The 11473-nt window shown below is 35.4% G+C and overlaps 1 pseudogene; it reads right to left on the reverse strand.

Annotated features, from left to right (window-relative positions):
- On the reverse strand, nt 1–10804 carry LOC122910103 (annotated as a pseudogene).
- Nucleotides 10805–11473: the final 669 nt, after the last annotated feature.

An 11473-nucleotide genomic window follows, 5' to 3' on the forward strand; every position in this document is an offset into this window, starting at 1 on the left:
TTATGCACTTAGAGGTAGCAGCTGATCTTGTCTTTTCCCAAAGATAGAGTCAGTGAAGACAGCTGCTGAACGAGATGGATGAAGATTATAAGCCACTACATTGTATAGCATATACTGATGCTTCCTTGAGTAAGGCACCTACTTCTTTGGTAGCCATTTGCTGGACGGTGATAACAAAAGAATAGATGTCAGCTCCGGGCATTATGGTTTCTCAGGAATTCTGGGGTTGGGTGGATGTATGTGCTATTTAGATGGTAAGGAGTCTCTGGAAACAGCAGATCTTCCAGCTTCTGGAAGCAACCAGTCAGCAATTCTGTAGTCATCTTGCTCATTGATGGAAATGTTTGTCAGCTTCAGGTCCAAGTGCACAATGCTTTATGAGTGAAGGAAAAGTACAGGCCATTCACCTATCTATGGAGTACTTATTTCCTTAGGTGTATGAAAGTATATACTTTCCCAAATCTAGCTGTTCTCTGGCATAGCAGAGAGGCCCCCTTTCTCTTTCTCAGGACAGCTGATAGCACCATATGTGACTTGGTGTAAAGTACCATTGCCACCAAACTTCATTACTATTGTGTATAGGCTGTTAAAACTCTAAGGCCTGTGAGCGCTGGCAGTCACAACCCTTATGATATTGTCATGACAGAGCCTTGCTATGTGTGGCTCAGCCCAGAAATTCCACTAGGGTGCCAGTCAGTTTGTTTGTAAACATTTTTTTTTTTTTTTTGATATGTATAGGTAGAAGAGTCTAGGAAACAGACTGGGAAAAACTGGTTAGAGAGGTAAGAGGAGAAAGAGAAAAAGTTATTCTAAAACCAGGAGAGAGCCGTAGAAGAGGTGGGATTGACCAGGAGCCTTAAATACTGTAGGAGGTCAAGTAAGACAATGAAAACCTGGCCTTTAAACTTAGAAACTTAGAAGTCATTTAAATGATCTTAGCAAGAGTAATTTCAATAGTGTAGTTGAAGTAGCAGCAAATTGTAAAAGGTCCCAGGATGCAAAAGGGGATGTGGAGACAGGAAGCATGAACAACTCTTATAGGAGGAATACATAGGAAGGGAAGAAGTAAGCATAAATTAAAGGTAGGATTTTTATTACAAAGGGAGAAATGTGAACATATTTGTGTGATGCTGTAGGATGGATCCAGTTGAGAGGAAGTTGATGAGGCAGGAAAGAAAAGATCATTGAGAATACAAAGAGCTTGAGTGATTGAGAGCAAATGGTATTTAAAGAACAGATGGGAGACCACCCTAAGGTAGAAGTTTTTTCCTTTAGGGCATGAGGAAAAGATGCCACAATTATAGATAAATATATCTCCGGGGAAACAAGGGTGAGAATGATTCTCCCTGATAGAATTATGAGGAACTATCTGCTGAAGGAGAAGAGGTTAGGGAAAGGATATCATGCCTGGAGAGTGGAAAGGACATTAGGGAGAGTCACTAAAGGCAGTAGAAAAGGTTGCCTAATCAAAGGGTAGCTCAGTGGCCGTGGGAGCTTAGTTCAGGTGAGAGGCAGTGTATTTTTAGCATGATGTTCTACATTAATCTTTAGGAATCTGGGCACATGAGCATAGGGGGCAAATAAAGTTCTGAGAAAGGTTTTCAGTTAGCAGGGCTGGAGCAGAGGGAATGGATTCTGACAAGAATTTTGTTGAAATGATGTACCATAAAGTCTAGATTAGATCAGAAGGAATTTCGACAGGGACATGGTAGGGCTGGGGGTGCGTGTGGGGGTAATGACCCGCAAGAAAGTAGAGATGGTCAGAGCATCAGAAACTTCAGTGAGTCTCAAGATAAAATGTATCAGGAGGAATGGAGTGAGATTTTTGGAATGAGGAGGGCTGTAATCAGTTGGGAATTTAAGCTGTTTCCGGTGATGGTGGCCAGGCTGTGACCCTGGGAATGGACTGGCTGAAGATGATCAAATGTTCAGGCTGCTGAAGATAAGAAGCTCAGAGTTGAGATGTCTTACAAATATTTAGAGCTGTAACTTAAGAAACTAAAATGACTTTTTTTTTTTTTTTAAAGATTTTATTTATTTATTTGACAGACAGAGACCACATCTAGGCAGAGAGGCAGGCAGAGAGAGAGAGGAGGAAGCAGGCTCTCTGCTGAGCAGAGAGCCCGATGCGGGGCTCGATCCCAGGACCCCAAGATCATGACCTGAGCTGAAGGCAGAGGCTTTAACCCACTGAGCCACACAGGTGCCCCCTAAAATGACTTTTTAAATGAATTTTTTATTTATCCAGAGCCATGGGGGTTTGTTTCTTCCCACAACTCAGCAAAAGTGTTGGTGGGATCACATTGGTGAATATCTCTTTTTTAACTTTGGCCTGTTAAGTATTATTTAATCAGCAATGTTGCTATGCAGAAATGTCCATGGTTGTTCTCAGTAGGGTTGTTCTCAGTAGGTGAGACAAATAAATCTAAAAATGCCACTTGATCATGGCGTATGATTCTTTTAATGTATTGTTGAACTTGTTCTGCTAATATTTTGTTGAAGACTTTTGCATCTATGTTCATCAAAGATATTGCTCTCTTCCCTCTTTCCCACCCCTCCCCTCCTCTTGTCTCCCCTTCCCTTCTTTCTTTTTTTTGTATCCTTGTCTGGTTTTATAAGGCCTTGTCTGGCCTTATAAAATGAGTTTGGAAGCATTCTCTCCTCTTCAGTGTTTTGGAAGAGTTTGAGAAGGACAGGGATTAATTTTTCCTTGAATCTTTGGTGTCATTCACTGGTGAAACCTTCTGGTCCTGGGTTTTTGTTCATTGGAGGTTTTTGATTATTGAGTCAGTCTCCTTACTAGAAATAGGCCTATCCAAAAATGTGTTATAGCCAAACCAAGATAAAAAACATGCTATAAACTATTCTTTGGCCTAAGAACCAAGCAGATATATGATTAGAGCTTTTTTTGGTTTTTAAACATAATGGAATTAAGCAAAATATGGATAAATTATACTTTGCTCCTTTCCCTTTGCGCATATATATATATATATATATATATATATTTTTTTTTTTTTTTTTTTTTAAGAGAGGGAGAGAGACAAGTAGGCTCCGTGCCCAGTGTGGAACCCAGTATAGGGCTTGATTTCAAAACCCTGAGATCATGACATGAGCCGAAATCAAGAGTCAGACACTTAACCAACTGAGCCGCCTAGGCACCCTTGCTGATTTTTTTTTTTTAAATTCCCGTTTATGGCAAGGGATCTCTGAAGGATGTTCATATTCAAAATTCATGCAGAATCATTCACATGTCAAAGGCAGAGATAAAGGAATGTGGCTAAGGACAGACAGCAGAGGATGGGTGGGTGTGATTATGGAGCTTTGCAGGTACAAATCTGGGCCAGCAGGCTTGAAGCCCAGGAGAACTAATGCTGCAGATAAAGCTTGAAGGCAGTCTGCTGAATTCCTTCTTGATCTGGGAGGCTGATCTTCTTTGTTCTACTCAAGTCTTAAGTTGAGTGGGTGAGAGCCACAGCAAAACCAGTGGCCAGGTCTTTATGATTACTTCCTTCAGGTCTTTATGCTTATAAATTTCATGAACACAAGGACTCCTTCCAAACCCGTCTTCTCACACATGTGACACCTGGAAAGATGCTAGGTTGCGTTTGGTCATGATTCATTTATGCCATGTACCTTAGGCATAAAATCTCTAAAATCTCTATTTTCACATATTCTTCTGCCTCAGGTCTTCTGCAGCATGAGTGTCCACCTCATCTATGCTGAACAATTTTGAACATAGAGGAATCCCTAAGTCAGTGATTCTTAAGTGTAATTCATACAGCAATATCAGCTTCACTTGTGACTTGTTCAAAGACAAAAATCTTTTTTATTGTTAACTGCTCAAATTTTTTCCTGCTATCCTGACTACCTGAAACACTTCTTGAAATGCCATTGTATACATTTAGTAAATGTATTATGATAACTTATATAGCATTTTTGATATACCATTATTTATGGTCATTTGGTCATATCCCAAATCTTTTTACTTAGCTCCATTTTTCATTAGTAAATAATTTTCATGCCTATTACTAGGTATTGCTATGTATATATAGTATATTTTGTTGTTTTGAATAAGGGAACCTATTAATTGGGGAGAATAATAATTTTTCCAAAGTCTCAGTGACATGCTATGCTTTTCTAAGTGTTGTACACAAGTCTGAGGCACTCAACAGACTTAATATAAATAAATAATTTTGGTATTTTTCATATGTTCAGAAAACTTTGACAGTGCATGAGGGGTGGTATGGTCATTGAAAAGCGAGGGAAATTAAGGGAAAATGAATGCCAAAGCAGCTGTGACAGAGAAGTTTCTTGAGCTTGATCACCTCTTTCTATGCTATTTAATTCTGGTGCTACTTAAATGTAAGCACTCTTGTCCATTTCACAAATCTTCATTGCCATCGTTATATTCAGAGGCAGAGTGCTGTGACTTAGTTTCTGTTAATATAGTCATTTTAGCATTGAGCTTGTCTGCATTATAAAGTGAGGGTTACATGATAGAGCTACATTCAAGAGGGAAGACTGAAGTCCAGAGAAATCTTTGGCCTTGGGTGAGATTTCCTAACTTTATTTCTGCTAATGATTTCTGGCATAGTCTCATGAATAAAACAAGGTACCTAGATGCTTTTCTTAAAAAAAGAAAAAGGTGGAGTACAAGGGAATAAGGAAGTATTTAGCACGCCTAATCTGTCCGATTTCTAAAAATTGATGATAAGAGTTGTAGGGCATTGAGGACATGTAGGGCATGAGGCATTGACTCCGACCCCTCAGGTGGTATGCCTCCGTACTATAGCAGTATCAAGGAGGTCTGCTGTATTCTGTCCACATAAGGACTTTTCAGATGCTGTGAATAATCCTTGATATGTTTTTCTTAAGGAAATCTAACCATAACTTAACTATTTATGTTTTCCTTTCCCTTACCTCAGTCAATGATACAAACAAACAAAAATTCGTTACTAAAACCAACATTTATCCTAAGCGATAGGTAATATTAATTTTTTATTTGGTTCCGTTTACCTTATTGATAAGAAATGTAATTGTCCAAATTACTTTTGCTTCAAAAATGCCTTTTTGGAATTTTAATTTAATAATTAGACTACTTAAAATAAAAAACCCCCAAGATTTATGCTTATTTCCCTTAATACTGAAAATGCTATTTTAAAAAGAATGCAGTTTTGAACAAATGAAATTACCTTGAATTGATGAACATTTATGGATTGTCTTGTAATATAAGAACAACAAGATTGCCTTTAAAAATTTAATAATTTTACAGGAATAAAAAGATTTCCAAGTTTTGACTCAGCATTTTTCTTTTATTATTAGAATATAAAGTACTTCTCTTGTAGTAGGTCTTCTAATAGAGTGTATGCCATCTATGTTTCCTATTACTTACTGCTGGGATGAATGATTGTATGCTATTTTGTCTTTCAATTTTCAGTATTTTCTTTGGAAGAGTCAAATCAGCAATTTTCAAAATATAAATAATGAATCTTGATGTTATTTTTCAAAGATAGGAAATTTTAGAGATAGGTTTCTCTGTAACTTCTGCACCAAAAGCTGTTACCTTAATGCGTAGCAAATCTGGGCTTTCTTTTTCAGTGTTACTGGCTTTTATAGAGGAGCAAGCCAGACTGTTTCACCTTTTGCTTGAAATGGGGCCTACCTGGTAGGACAAGAGTAGACCTACTTTTAATCTTTGGTACCTTATTTATGTCTCTAGAGCTTTAAAGAAATAAAGGAAGGAAAGGAGAAGTCTCTTCCTCTTCTCCCATTGCCTCCTACTTTTCTTTTTTTTTTCCCTTTTTATTCCCACTTTAGTAGCTGGTAGAAAAAACAAGGTTCTTATTATCAACTATTTGCTTTTGATAGTCTTTTCGCTATTAGTATTTATCACAGAAAAACATTTTATTAAACATTTTTATTATCTATCTATCTATTTATTTATTTAATCTTTTGAGAGCGCACACATGAGTGTACTTGCATGCACATGTGTGAGGGGCGCGGGAAGGACCCAAGGGAGAAGGGGAGAGAGAATCTTAAGCAGTCTCTCCACCCAGCACAGAGCGTGATGCAGAGTTCGATTTCATGACCCTGAGATCATGACCTGAGATGAAATCAAGAGGTGGACATTTATTAAGGCACCCCTTATTAAATGTGCTTATTAAAACATCTAAAATTCATTAATTAATTCATTATATTTAAAATGATTTTACCATCTTTGTTATTTTGCCTTTATTATTTGTATTAAAATAACTTATTTTATCTTAATCTTCTTAAAACTTCAGCTTATACTATATATTGCACAGATTAATAAAGATGGATATTTGATTTTATCATTTTACCAGTCTTCTTTCTTAAAAAGTTTAGATTAGAAACTTCACCTCTTTTTTTTTTTTTCTAAGATTTTATTTATTTATTTGAGAGCACTAGAGAGTGAGAGCAAGCACGAGGGGGGTGGTGGAGGGAGAGGGAGACTCTTCAGGTCTCCATCCCAGGACCTGGGATCACCACAAGATGCTTAACACTAGAATACTGTAGTCAGTTAAAGGAAGCTCTTTGCCATGCAGCTCTTCAGTCAATTTGCATGTTTTGCCAGTGGCTAGACCAAAAAAATCAGTAAACAGTCTCATTTATATCAAAATTATATTGTGAGGTAAATATAATGTTCTATGGTGAAATAGTGTAAACTCAGTTTTGTTTAGGGGAACAAAATATTTTACTACACAGTTTTACAAGACCCCAAATTCAGATGTTCTGGGAGAGAGTAGCAATTTAATTTTCCTTTTAAATAATATGTTAATGACACACAAAGAATTTAGGGAAGAACTTAATGGTTATTCTAGCAAATAGTTGCCCTAGTTTGGTATTCCAGCTTGATACTACCCTAGGTGCAACTGGATACTAATGACCTAATCAAAATAAGTTAGGGGAATTGGTGATTCAAGTAGGCATTTCTTAGTTTTTTCAGATTAGAGTTGACTTGTCTATTAAGTCCCCATTCCAGCTACCCATTTAAACATTGTCTTTTGATTTAAGGAGTATTTCCAAACTCAGATTTGTTCTGTGTTTTCCTATATTTCATATATAATATTCTTAACGTTTAAAATGAATTTTCTTTCCTCTTTTACTTGAGGGAATAACAGCTTACCTATTTAGTGCCCACTATAAGCTCGTTAGTGAATAACATGCTGAAAAGAGATTCAGAAAGAATATGGATATAAGTGGTCATCATCAGACTACTGGCATTGGTTTTATGGAGGTAAAGAAGGAGGAAGGATGAATCAAAAATAGTTTCCATCTACCTAAGTTTAGCTCTTAATTCATTAATAGTAGTACAAGTTTATTTCGAACCCATGTCACTGGACATCTCTGTATAAAGAAGTCTTTTCTGTTCTCACAAACATTTTCTTTAATCCCAGCAAACAGTCTCATAAAGGCATGAAGTTGTCAAAGAAGAATCAGTCCAAACCATCTCCACTCAGGAAATGTTTCCAAGTATATAATTGGTCATAACATCAACTCTATATACAGAAGCCAGCACTTAAAAAAATTTTAAAATATAGTATAGGTCATTACTGTTATCCAAACAGTCTGATTACGTATCTTCAGCTGATAAGTTGTCTCCAATTGAGATCCATTTTGTAACCTAATATTATGGAGTGAGGGGGGAAATCCCTTTGTAAAAATTCTCCACTACTATCTCCATAATCTCTACTTCACTGAGTTTCATCCAAGTGCGAAAATGAAAAATTATAACCTGCCAAGCATCAGTGGCAGAGTGAAATGAAAAAATTGTGAGTTAATAACACTGATGCCTCAGAAAAATTTCCTGGCCAATTTAACATTGCTTCATCCAAGGTCACTTCCCAGAGCTGATTATTTTTAGTAATTTGCAGATGAGACCATTCTACCTTGGTCATGGTTAGTGAAGATCAAGAAAATGCCAGAGAAGGTTTAAGACTCAAGGTTATCTGTCTTTCTCAAATAAGATGCAAACCACAGTTCCACTTTATTTTCTTAAGACCCAGTAGAAAATAATTTTCAAAGAAAAGAACCTTAAAGCCTGTAAGATCTTTTATTGGAGATACAAATTCATGATGTAAAACACGAGGGGTAAGGATAGCAGAAGGACACTATTAAGTAGATCCTTAGGTAGAATTTCATGTGGCAAAGTAATCCTCAAGATATTTTCCTAGGATTTTTAGTCTAATGCTTAAAAAAACAACCTACCGTGGATTGTATTTTGTGTAAACATTGATTTACATGTCTAGAAATTTGCAGAAAATTTTCATTACTTTTTCTTGCTCATTTTGAAATTTGAAGTTACATTATAATCATTTAAAGTCTTATTTTTTTACATATAAATAATTCAGATATTATAGACAGATATAAAAAAGAAAGCTTTCCTTTAATTTTGCTATGACAGATATAAAAAAGAAAGCTTTCCTTTAATTTTGCTAATCACTGATAACTTTTATTGATTTTTAGCGTAACTTTCCAGACCTGTGTATCTCTGTGTGTACGTCTATTTATATGTAGGTAAGGAGAGAAACAGATAAGTAAGAAGATAGTTTTTTTTTCTTTTTTTTTTAAGATTTTATTTATTTATTTGACAGACAGAAATGACAAGTAGGCAGAGAGGCAGGCAGAGAGAGAGGAGGAAGCAGGCTCCCTGCTGAACAGAGAGCCCAATGCGGGGCTTGATCCCCAGACCCTAGGATCATGACCTGAGCCGAAGGCAGAGGCTTTAACCCACTGAGCCACCCAGACGCCCGATAGGGTTTTTTTTTTTTTTTTTAAGATTTTATTTATTTGTGTGAAAGAGAGAGACAGAGCGCACAAGCCGGGGGAGTGGCAGGTAGTGGGAGAAGCAGGCTTCTTGCTGAGCAAGGACCTGAGCCAAAGGCAGACGCTTAACCAACTGAGCCTTGCATGTATCCTAGAAGATAGATTTTTTTGTTTTAAATGAGCTCGCAAAGAAGGCATACTCATATTTTACCTAGCACCTCACCATGGGTATCTTTCTATGTCAATAATTATTGGTTGCATTTTTATTTTTGATGGCTTCAGATTGTGTTTGTATCATCTGATATTGATGGACATTTAGAATAGCTTTCTACCATATAAATAACTCTGAAATAAATACAACTTCTTATATATATTAGATTATAAAATAATCAGATTTGTTAAATCAGAGACAAACCATGAGAGACTGTGGACTTTGAGAAACAAACTGAGGGTTTTGGAGGGGTGGGAGGTGAGGGGGTTGGGTGAGCCTGGTGGTGGGTATTAAGGAGGGCACATATTGCATGGAGCACTGGGAGTGGTGCATAAACAATGGATTTTGGAACAAACACAAAATTAAAAAAAATAAAAAGATTGATCTGATTTAAAACTGAAATGATGACAATGTAGACATATGACGCTTACTGCAAAATGTCTCTAGAAAAATGGAAGTATGTTCTTCCAGTAGCACTTCATTGTTACAAGGGTATTCTTTAGTTGGGTAGGTGAACTTTGATATCTCAGTATTGTTTTTGTATGTTTATTAGTGATGTTGAGTATATTTTCAAATATTTAGTAGCCATTGCACTTTTTTGTGAATTTCTTGTTCATTTCTTGCCTTTTCCCCCATTAGTATAATCTTTTTCTTATGACTGTTTAATAATAAATATATTTTTAAAGGATATTATTAGTCTTATCTCAACTATTTAAAATTTTTTCTATATTGTCAATTCTAATTTTATTTGTATTTCCTCCAGTATCTTCTGTCTATAGAGCCATGCTTACAAAAGCTTGTCCAAGATGAAGCCATGTGACTAATTACTTAAAATTTTCCTCTGTTACTTTTTTATGTTTAATGTTTAATCCATAAAGAATTTGATCTTAGGTATGATTTGAGACAAGAGTCTTGCTTATTTTATTCCCAAATAGCTAGGCTACTGACATAATACCACTTCATGAATAGCCCAGCTTTCCCTATTGATTTAGAATGCCTCAGTTGTCATAACACATGTTTATCACTGTCTTCTGAGGAGTTTTAGGCATTCCATGATGTGCTTTTAGGGAATGTTGTTCAAGATCTGGAAAACTAAGTAACTGGCATTCTCTTCTTACCTTCCTTATATCTTCATTGAAATATCTGTGAATTTTTTCTAATTCTTTCCATATTCTAATGCAGTTTCTTTTTTTTACTGAGATACAATTGACATATAACATTATATTAATTTTAAATATACAGTATAGTGATTTGATATTTGTAAATATTGTAGAATTATCACACTAACTCTAGTTAACATCCATTATCATATGTAGTTACAGATGTGCAGTTTCTTCTTAATTTTTGAATATGAACTTTATTGAAGTACAGTAAGTATACATACTGTATAATACATATAATCAATACATTTGTTTATGCCGTGACTACATTCAAGATAGAGAATGTTTCCATTACCACAACAAACCTCCATCTGGCCTTTGTAGTAGATCCTTTTTCTCTACTGCTGGCCTCTGACAACTATTGGTCTGCTTTCTACACATAGTTTTTTCTAAGAGTTTATATAAATCAAGCAATGTAACAGGTAGTCTTTTATGTCTGTTTTTTCCACTCAGCATTATATTTGTGAGATTCATCCATGTTGTTTGTGCTTGAGTAGTTTATTCCTTTTTAATCATGTGTAGTATTCAATTATATAGATATACTACAATTTGTTTATCCACTTACAAATATCTGGGCATCATGGATATAGCTGAGTTTCTGGCTATCATCAGTATAGTTACTATGAACATTCTTATACAGGTCCATGTATAGACATAAGTTTTATCTCTCTAGAGTAAATACCCAAGACTGGGATTACTGGATTGAATTGTGTGTATGTGATTTTTATAAGAAACTGCCAAATGGTTTTTTTAAGTGTCTGTACCATTTTTCTTTCACATGAGCAATATATAAGAATTGTAATTGTTTTATATGCTTGCCAATACTTAGTAGGATCAGTCTCTTTAATTTTGCCATTCCACTGGTTGAGTAGTGGTATCTCATTTGTGGTTTTAGTTTGCATTTCTTTAATGGCTAATGTCCTTTGCATTTCAGTAGAACTTATAGAAGCAGTTTACCAACTTCTACAAAAAAACCTGCTAAAATCTTAATTTTGATTTTGTTGAATAAATTTGGAGATAGTTGACAATGAATAACATTGAACCTGTTTATGAATATGGTTTATGTTTTTATTAATTTAAGTCTTTAACTTGTTTCAACAAAGTTTTATAGTTGGCAGAGTATGTTTTACAAAATTGAAAGTATTATCCCTACATGTTTCATATTTTGATGTTCTTTGAAGACACACTAAAATTTAAATCTCTTATTTTTATTGCTCATGTAAAAATACAATTAACTTTTGTATATTTAGTTTATCCTATATATTTGTTAGCTCATTTATTAGTTCTAATAGTTTTGTGTGGATTTCTCAGGATT

This window comes from Neovison vison, chromosome 6 (assembly GCF_020171115.1).
Source record: "Neovison vison isolate M4711 chromosome 6, ASM_NN_V1, whole genome shotgun sequence".
Lineage (NCBI taxonomy): Eukaryota > Metazoa > Chordata > Mammalia > Carnivora > Mustelidae > Neogale > Neogale vison.